This window comes from Bacillus rossius, chromosome 1 (assembly GCF_032445375.1).
Source record: "Bacillus rossius redtenbacheri isolate Brsri chromosome 1, Brsri_v3, whole genome shotgun sequence".
Classification (NCBI taxonomy): domain Eukaryota; kingdom Metazoa; phylum Arthropoda; class Insecta; order Phasmatodea; family Bacillidae; genus Bacillus; species Bacillus rossius.
The window spans coordinates 255,381,417-255,389,038 of record NC_086330.1 but is presented as its reverse complement, the minus strand read 5'-3'; positions in this window follow the sequence as shown (position 1 = coordinate 255,389,038).

Below are 7,622 nucleotides of genomic sequence, written 5' to 3'. Positions count from 1 at the left end.
TCTGCAATACTTTACTATGCCATCACCCCCGGTCTTGTGAGCGAGACCTGGAGCGGCCCTATTGGTTTTAAGTGACTCTTAAGGAAATCTCTGGCGGGCGCCAGGTTAATTCGAGGATTAACCGAGGTGGTCGTGGGTTTTTGCCCCTGCGTGTTCCACTAGGATCGGCGGCTGTTGATGGTGGAAGGGTCTCCCTGCTTTTAATACGCACTGGCCCTAAACAGTGTAGAGGACTATTTCCTAACTGTTCAGGGGGCATCTACGAAATAAAGAAATCGGTATTTAGGTGCTGGTTTTTAATCCCGCATCTCACAAAGTGAGGATGGGCATAAGTTACACAATTATTACACTTGACAAATACGTTGACACTACACACACTCGCACTGAATAATTAATTACGTGTTACGTTGCAGCACTTGCAAATAAGATCCCTACATGGGTTTGAGGGTCGTCGAAGAGTTTGAGTGGGTTAACGTCCCCTCCGTGATGAACTGGAACTAGCTTCGTGCCTGGGCTCATCTGTGTGGGTCGCGGGCACACAAAGGTAATATTAAGAGACAAGTCTTTAAGTTTGTAGTCGGCAGGCATATGCTCGACGAATTATTTTAAGTTCTTTTCGCGGGAGTCGGCCCGGACCGTAAAGTGACTGAGTCGCGAACCGTTGTTGCGCGACGAGCAAAAATTAACGCGGCCTGGTTAAGCCCTGCACCGGAAAAGGGCACGGGAGCACACGGGGAGAGGAAAAAGAGGTTTTAATGAATTATGATATTTACTATTATGAAGAAACAGGAGCACAAAAGTTGAAGTCTCCCCGCGGGATCACACGTCCGCCCCGGCCCGTGAGTAAAACTCTACTGCCGCTTAGTGCCGGCTTGGGAGGGGGGAAGCGTTATGACGCGCCGAACTTTCTAATGTGCCGTTATTCCAAATTTATAACTATAATTAGACATTATTATTTCTAGAACCACCGTAACTTAATGGCATCTGTCTGAATTAGTTGGCGGAAGGCCTATAATAATATTAATACATAATAAAATTGAGATTAATAATATTTGAAAATAGAAAGTCAAGCTGGAGACTGTCTGTCACTTGTTGACTACTCCAGTGGCTATTTGCAGGTGAAAACAGGGAGGTGAATTAGATAGATTTATACTGTGGTTAATTATTGGGGGAAGGCCGCAAGGGATGTTCCGAACATTTATTAATTGCGGTTTCCCACGGGGAAAACCACAGCACCCCTACGACACACTTTCACTCTTAAGGGTTGTTTTGTTAATTAAAAATCACTTGATTACTCACAGTAATTAATGAGGCATAAGAACTTGTTTGGCGGAGTTGTCATATGGGCGTAATATCTGAAAACACTCACTGACGTCGACGGCTCGCTTGACTCACGTGACCTGGACTAGGGTTGCGTTCCGTTAGCGGGGTTTAATACTGGCGGGTGGAGGCCGGTCTTTATGGCCTTCGGACGGACGACTATAAACACCCCCCCTGGAGAAGCCCGGCCTAGCCCGCAATAGACCCCGCCACGGTTTGGCAACCCTAGCTCCGGCGGCCGTGGTGTGCAGGTGTCGCCTCGTTACTGTGACGGCAGTATGGTCGAGGGGCGGCGTCGTGCGCCTGTGGAAATCTGGAGTGCGCGCCACCTCGGCGGCTACCTTGGCAGGCTGGCCGAGGGGCGGCGTCGTGGCGCCTGTGGTGGCTGGAGTGCGCGCCACCTCAACGGCTGCTGTGGCAGCCTGGCCGAGGGGCGGCGGCGTGGCGCCTGTGGAGACTGGAGTGTGCGCCACATCGGCGGCTACTATGGCAGGCTGGCCGAGGGGCGGCGTCGTGGCGCCTGTGGAGGCTGGAGTGCACGCCACCTATTCCTGGCAACCGGTCAACTCGGGTGGTGTTCACGTTTGGTAGACCTGGCCCCTCGCTCTTGGCTCGTCCCACGTCGAGCACCCGGGGGTCGGGTTGTCCACCTGTCCTCTCAAGAAGTCTCCCAGGTCATAATCGGCCAGGTACTTCGGGAGTTGTGGGGCTCGTCGGGGGCGCTCATTGGGGCACTCCACCTGGTTGTAGGGCTTCTCGTAGCTTGGAGCTTGGTGGCCTCCCCTTATGTGGTTGGTTGGTGGGCTATCGCTCGGTACGGCCTCCTCTCCTATTCCGGGATGCCAGGTTTGTCGTGCGTCTCCGTCTCTTCGTCATCCCGTGGGCTCCCCATGTATGGGTCCTTGGATCAGTGAGACCGGTTCAGTTGTCGCCATGATATTTTCCGCGACTTCTCCCCAGGCAGATCGATGCGCACGCGGAAGGTGGCGTCAGCGAGTGAGGCGAAGTGTCCCCATGCTCCCCGTGTTGGGGACTCGGGTGTCATCACATCCCCCTCTTCCGGTTCTGCGATAAGTGGGGTTGAACCTGAGCCCTCTTCCACTTCGGGCCCATCCAAGTTGTGTGAGACGTCTGTTATTGTCAGTGTCTGTGACCATCTTCGGTGAGGGCGCCATCAGGTTGGTGTAGGTTCCAGGGCATATTCCCCTAAGTGCTGTGGCCAGCGTCAGATACGACGTGGGCGTGGCCTGGGCCCCTCCTCCGGGTCCTCCCTTTGGCTCTGGTCGGTGGTGCTGGCCGGCCGGTTGTGGTGGCCTTCGAGTTCGTTCACCAGGTCCCCGGGTGCCTCCCCAACCGCCTCTCGGGGCTCGACTTCTGCTGTTGTAGCTCCATCGGTATCAGGCTCCACTGCGGTTACAGTTAGACCTCGGAGGGTCAGCGGGCGTGGCTGTCCTTGTCCGTGTTGGCATCGGTGGGGTGTCTGGTAGGGGTCTGCACCCTCTTCTTCGCGTGCTGCGTCAGCCTCGGGGGTGGGCGGTGTCCCTGTAGCCGGGAGCCTTTCTCCTGGCAAACTGGCGAGGCGCAGGTCATCCCGGTGTACCTTCTTCACATTCCGCCCCCCGAGGTGTACCAGGTACGTGGTCCTCCCCAGTCGGCGCTGCACGGTGTAGGGGCCTCCCCATCATGGTGCTAGACCGGCACAGTAGTTGCGGGGTGCAGCTGACAGCGGGTGTACCCGTGCGAACACCTGGTCCCCGGCCTACACGGTCGGCGGTGGGTGCTGCATCACAGGGGTTATCTCTTCGGCATAGGCCCTTTCGCGATGCCGGGCATACTCCTGGACTGTTGTGCGGCGCTGGTCGCGCTCCTCTGCGGTTTCTGTGGGGTGTGGGAACCCGTGAGTCGCCCACTCACATGGTAGTGGCAGGTTGTGTCCTTGTACCATCTCAGCCGGCATCATGCCAGTTTCGGCGTTCGTTTGGTGTCGGATACAAAACAGTGCGTCAGCCAAATGCAGGTCCCATTGCGTGTGATCCCCACCGAGACGTATGCGCAACTGAGCCTTCAGCTCCTGGTTACATCGTTCGGTGGGGTTCGCCCTCGGATCGTAGGCGAGCGTGGTGTGGTGTTCGATGTGCTGTTCATTTAACCAGGCTTTCCACTGTCGCCCCAGGAATTGGCTGCCATTGTCCGTGAGGATGGACTGTGGGTAGCCCCAGCGCTGCAGGAACTCGCTAGATGGGATCTCGGGATGGTGGGAGTTATTATTTTTCTACACGGGTATGCCTCTGACCACCTCGTGAAGAGGTCCGTGACCACCAGTAGGAAACGTTTGCCACGGGTTGTGCAGGGGTACGGGCCCATTACATCCAATGCTATGGTCCGGAACGCGGTAGTTGGTACCCGTGGCCGCTGCTGCTCTTCGCCGTCTCGTCTTCGTGCCTTCTTCACTTGACAGGTCTCGCAATCCCGAACGTACTCTCGCACGTCGTGGGTGACGCCTGGTCAGTGGTAGTGCTGGCCGATGGCCCGTCGTGTCTGGTCCGTCCCTGGATGGCCCGCGAGGTTGTGGTCATGGAAGAACCTTAAGGTCGCCTCCCGTGCCTCAGGCGGTACGTAGACTCTCCAGTCGCGACAACTTCCGGGTGTCCGGGTCATCACTGTCCCGTCTCGCATTCTCCACGCTTCGTGGTCTCCGGCTGTTGCTTGCCGGCGGCATCGGTCGGCGTCCTGTGACGTCTTATGAGCTCTGAGGACGCGATTGTGGACGTCGGCCGCTGTTCTCAGTGGGCCCTCATCGCCGTGCACGTCGGCGGTGATGCGTGCGCACGTCGAGTCCAGGTATGTCTGTTCGTCGTGCGGGCTAGGGGGCAGTATCCCTTCCCAGTCCTCGCCGTCCGTTAGCTGGATCTGGGTGTCAGGTTCTCGTGATAGTAGATCGGGTAATTGATTCTCGGTACCAGGGACGTGTTCTACTTCGAAATCGAAGGACTGAAGGAACAGCGCCCACCTTATCAATTTCGCATTCCTCCCTTGCATTGTATGCAGCCATGTGAGAAACCTGTTGTCCGTCCGCAGCGTGAAGTTTCTCCCCTCTAAGTGGGGGCGGTACTTTTTCATCGCCCACACTACCGCTAGGCACTATTGTACGTTGATATGGGACCATTGTTCGGCCGGACCGAACTTGGCACTAGCGTAGTCCACTACCTCCTTGTCACCGTTCGGGTTCACGTGGAACAGTACCGCCCCCGCCCCAAGGGCACTTGCGTCCATTTGCGGGTACAGGCGGCGGTCGGGGTTCACTCGCGCCAGTGTGTGGCATGGTGTGAACGAGGTTTTTATTTCGTCAAATGCGTGTTGGGCACGTGGTTCCAGTGGTACCGAGATTGTGGTGACAGGATGTCAGTTAGCGGCACTATGGATCGAGAGAACTCAGGAATGTAGCACCTGAGCCAATTCACGAGTCCGACGAAACGTTATTGCTTTCGGGTCCGCGGCACCTCTGCCTCCGCGATCTTGCGCAGGTGGCTGGGTTGGGGGCCGTTACCCTCGGCACTCACGTGTCCCAGGAACTCTACCTCCTGCGTCCCGATGTTGCACTTGTGGTGGGCGGCTGTCAGGTGGTGTGTCGCTAAGCGCTCCAGCACTAATGCCAGGTGTCGGACGTGGTCCTCCCACGTTTCCGAGAAGACTATTACATCATCCAGGTAGGCGATCGCAAATTGGCCCACGTAACCTTCCAGTACCCTCATCATCATCTCCTGAAACGTGGCGGGGGCGCATTTCAGGCCGAATGGCATGGCCCTAAACTGAAACCTGCGCCCATCTGGGATTGTGAAGGTGGTCTTTTCCCTGTCCTCAGGATGTATCGGCACTTGCCAGTAGCCGGCTTTCAAGTCGAGGGTGCTGAATACCCTGGCTCGGCCTAGCCCCGCTACGGCAGCTTCGACACTGATCTTGCGGCGGGCGGGGGTACTGACCGTGATGGCATTCAGTTGGCGAAAATCTACGCAGAAGCGGTAGGGAGCCATCTTTTTAGGAGCCAGCACGACACATGCATTGTAGTGGCTGTTCGATGGTTCTACTACTCCGTTCCTCAGCATCTCTGACACTTGCTCCCTAATGGCGCGCTGTTCCCGGAAGCCGTAGCCTCTAGGCGTCTCGCGCACGGGGTTGTTATGAAGTGTGAGTATGCGGTGTTCCGCTACGGTGGTGGGTTTGAGGGGGTCGGTTGTTGCGAACACGTCCTGCCTCTTTGCTAGCACACGGTTCACCCTATCCTGATACATGAGGGGGACATCATGTCGCAATTGTTCTAATGTTAACAGTTCTGCGGAGGCCTCGGGTGTGGTACTGGTCGTGTACACAGTGAAACTTTCTTGGGTGCCTATGTGAACTCGCGCAGGCCTCGTCTCTACCACTGCATCATGCTCAGCTAACCAGGGCTGACCCAATACAATTTCTTCGTGTAAGTATTCGACGACAAGGGCTGTCACTGTTGTTGATAGGCCCCGGAGGCTTACCTTAAGCTCCACCTGTCCCACCGTCAAGCCTGGTTGGGTGCTGGTTGCCAACCGCAACTCGGCCTGGTGTGGTCGCAGCACGCCGGGTGGCACCAGGATCGAGGTCACGAACATGTGACTCGCGCCCGTGTCCACCAGGGCGGCTGCAGGCCGTCCTTTCACCTCCACCGGGAGGCGTATCAGACCATCCCGGAAGCGGGACAGTTGGTTCAGGACGGGCGTGGTTCCATGCCAGTCCCGCACGTCTCGAGCTGCAGTTGTCGGGGGCAGGGCACTTAGTTCTGTGCCCCCGGGGGTCCGTTTCATTGCGGGTTGGTTGGTGACGGTCGCTGTGGTGGCAGTCCATGTGCCAGTGGCGCGTTCCAGGCGGGCAACCTTGTTGACATCGGGGTAGTGATGTGTCGGTCTGCCTTGATGGGCTGTCGTGACCTTCCTGTGCGTTTCTTCCGTTGTGCCTAGGTGCCTCCTCAATGGCACGTCGCTGTGTGGACGGTTGTTGTTGTCCATCGGCCCTCTCCGGTAGGTTCGCTAGGGGCGGGCCTCGCCTCGCTGGGAAATTAATTTGTCCCCTGTTGGTGCTCGGCGTGCTCCGGCGCCATAGCCCCTGCAGGTTGCGCTCGGTGTCTACGGCCTGTTGGACGTAGTCTTCGATGGATTCGTGCTGCTGGCATCTCAAGAAGGGCTGTAGCTCATTACATAATAGGGCTGTCACAGTAGTCAGTGCGTGTGTCGGCTCCCTACCAGGCGACACTCGCCTAAAGAGTTGTATTTTCAGTGCGATGAATTGCTCGATTGGCTCGCCGTCCCGTTGTCGTTCGCCGTAGAACTGGGACGTACACTGTACGATGGCTTGGTCGGTATCGAAGCGTCGTGTGAACGTGGCTGTGAAGGCCTCCCAGGTCATGCTGAATTGCCCCGAGTTCCACCATTGGCGGGCGGTGCCTTTCAGCTACTCGCTGGTGCGTTCCGCCCATTCGTCCGTGGGTATCCCGGTCCTAGCCAGTCGCGTTTCACAATGCTGCAGGAATGTGGTAGGGTCTTCGTGTGTAAACACACTGAACTCGGGCAGCACTAATTTGCTCTGGTTCCACGATAGTCGCGTGGGTGACCAGGAGCTTGGTCCGGTTAGTGAAGCTAACACTCTAGCTCGCGTTGGGTATGTTGCGGCATGCACATAAGTCGGGTATGATGTGGTCTTCGTGTCGATCAGCATGGTGCTAATCTCTGTTTTTACTGTAGCGGGTGATATGGGCGTCTTGGTGGGTTGCAACGGCCATGGCAGTTCGTTAGCCCCTGCCTCTTGCTTGCACTCGCCCCATGGGCAGCTGGTCACTTTCCCTGTCGGTGTGCATTGGCACGTGCTCAGTGGCGTCTCGTCAGGGCAAGCAAGGCAAGCAGTGCTTGCCCAGGCAGTTTGCAGACAGTGTATTTTTTAAATAAATATTTTATTCAGAATAGTATTTTACTTTGGCTCGTGCAGTTAGGTGTACGTATTTTTTACATTATCTTCTTGGGACCCAATACTGTGCGCTGTGCACTATAAGAAAAGAACTCTTCGACACACAAAACATGCTGTTTTAGAAGCGTTGCTAGGTTTAGAAGCGCTGGTAGGACCGCTTTCAGCAGGAAGGCTGCCGCAGTAGTTTCCTTTCTTGCCGAACTCAAGCGAACATGGCCGAAGCAGACAGTGGAATTCTTTCGCCGACTGCTTCGGCTATGTCCGCTTAAGTTCGGCAGGGCAGGTGGCGAGGTCGCATTTCAGTCGGCGGTCGTCTCTCG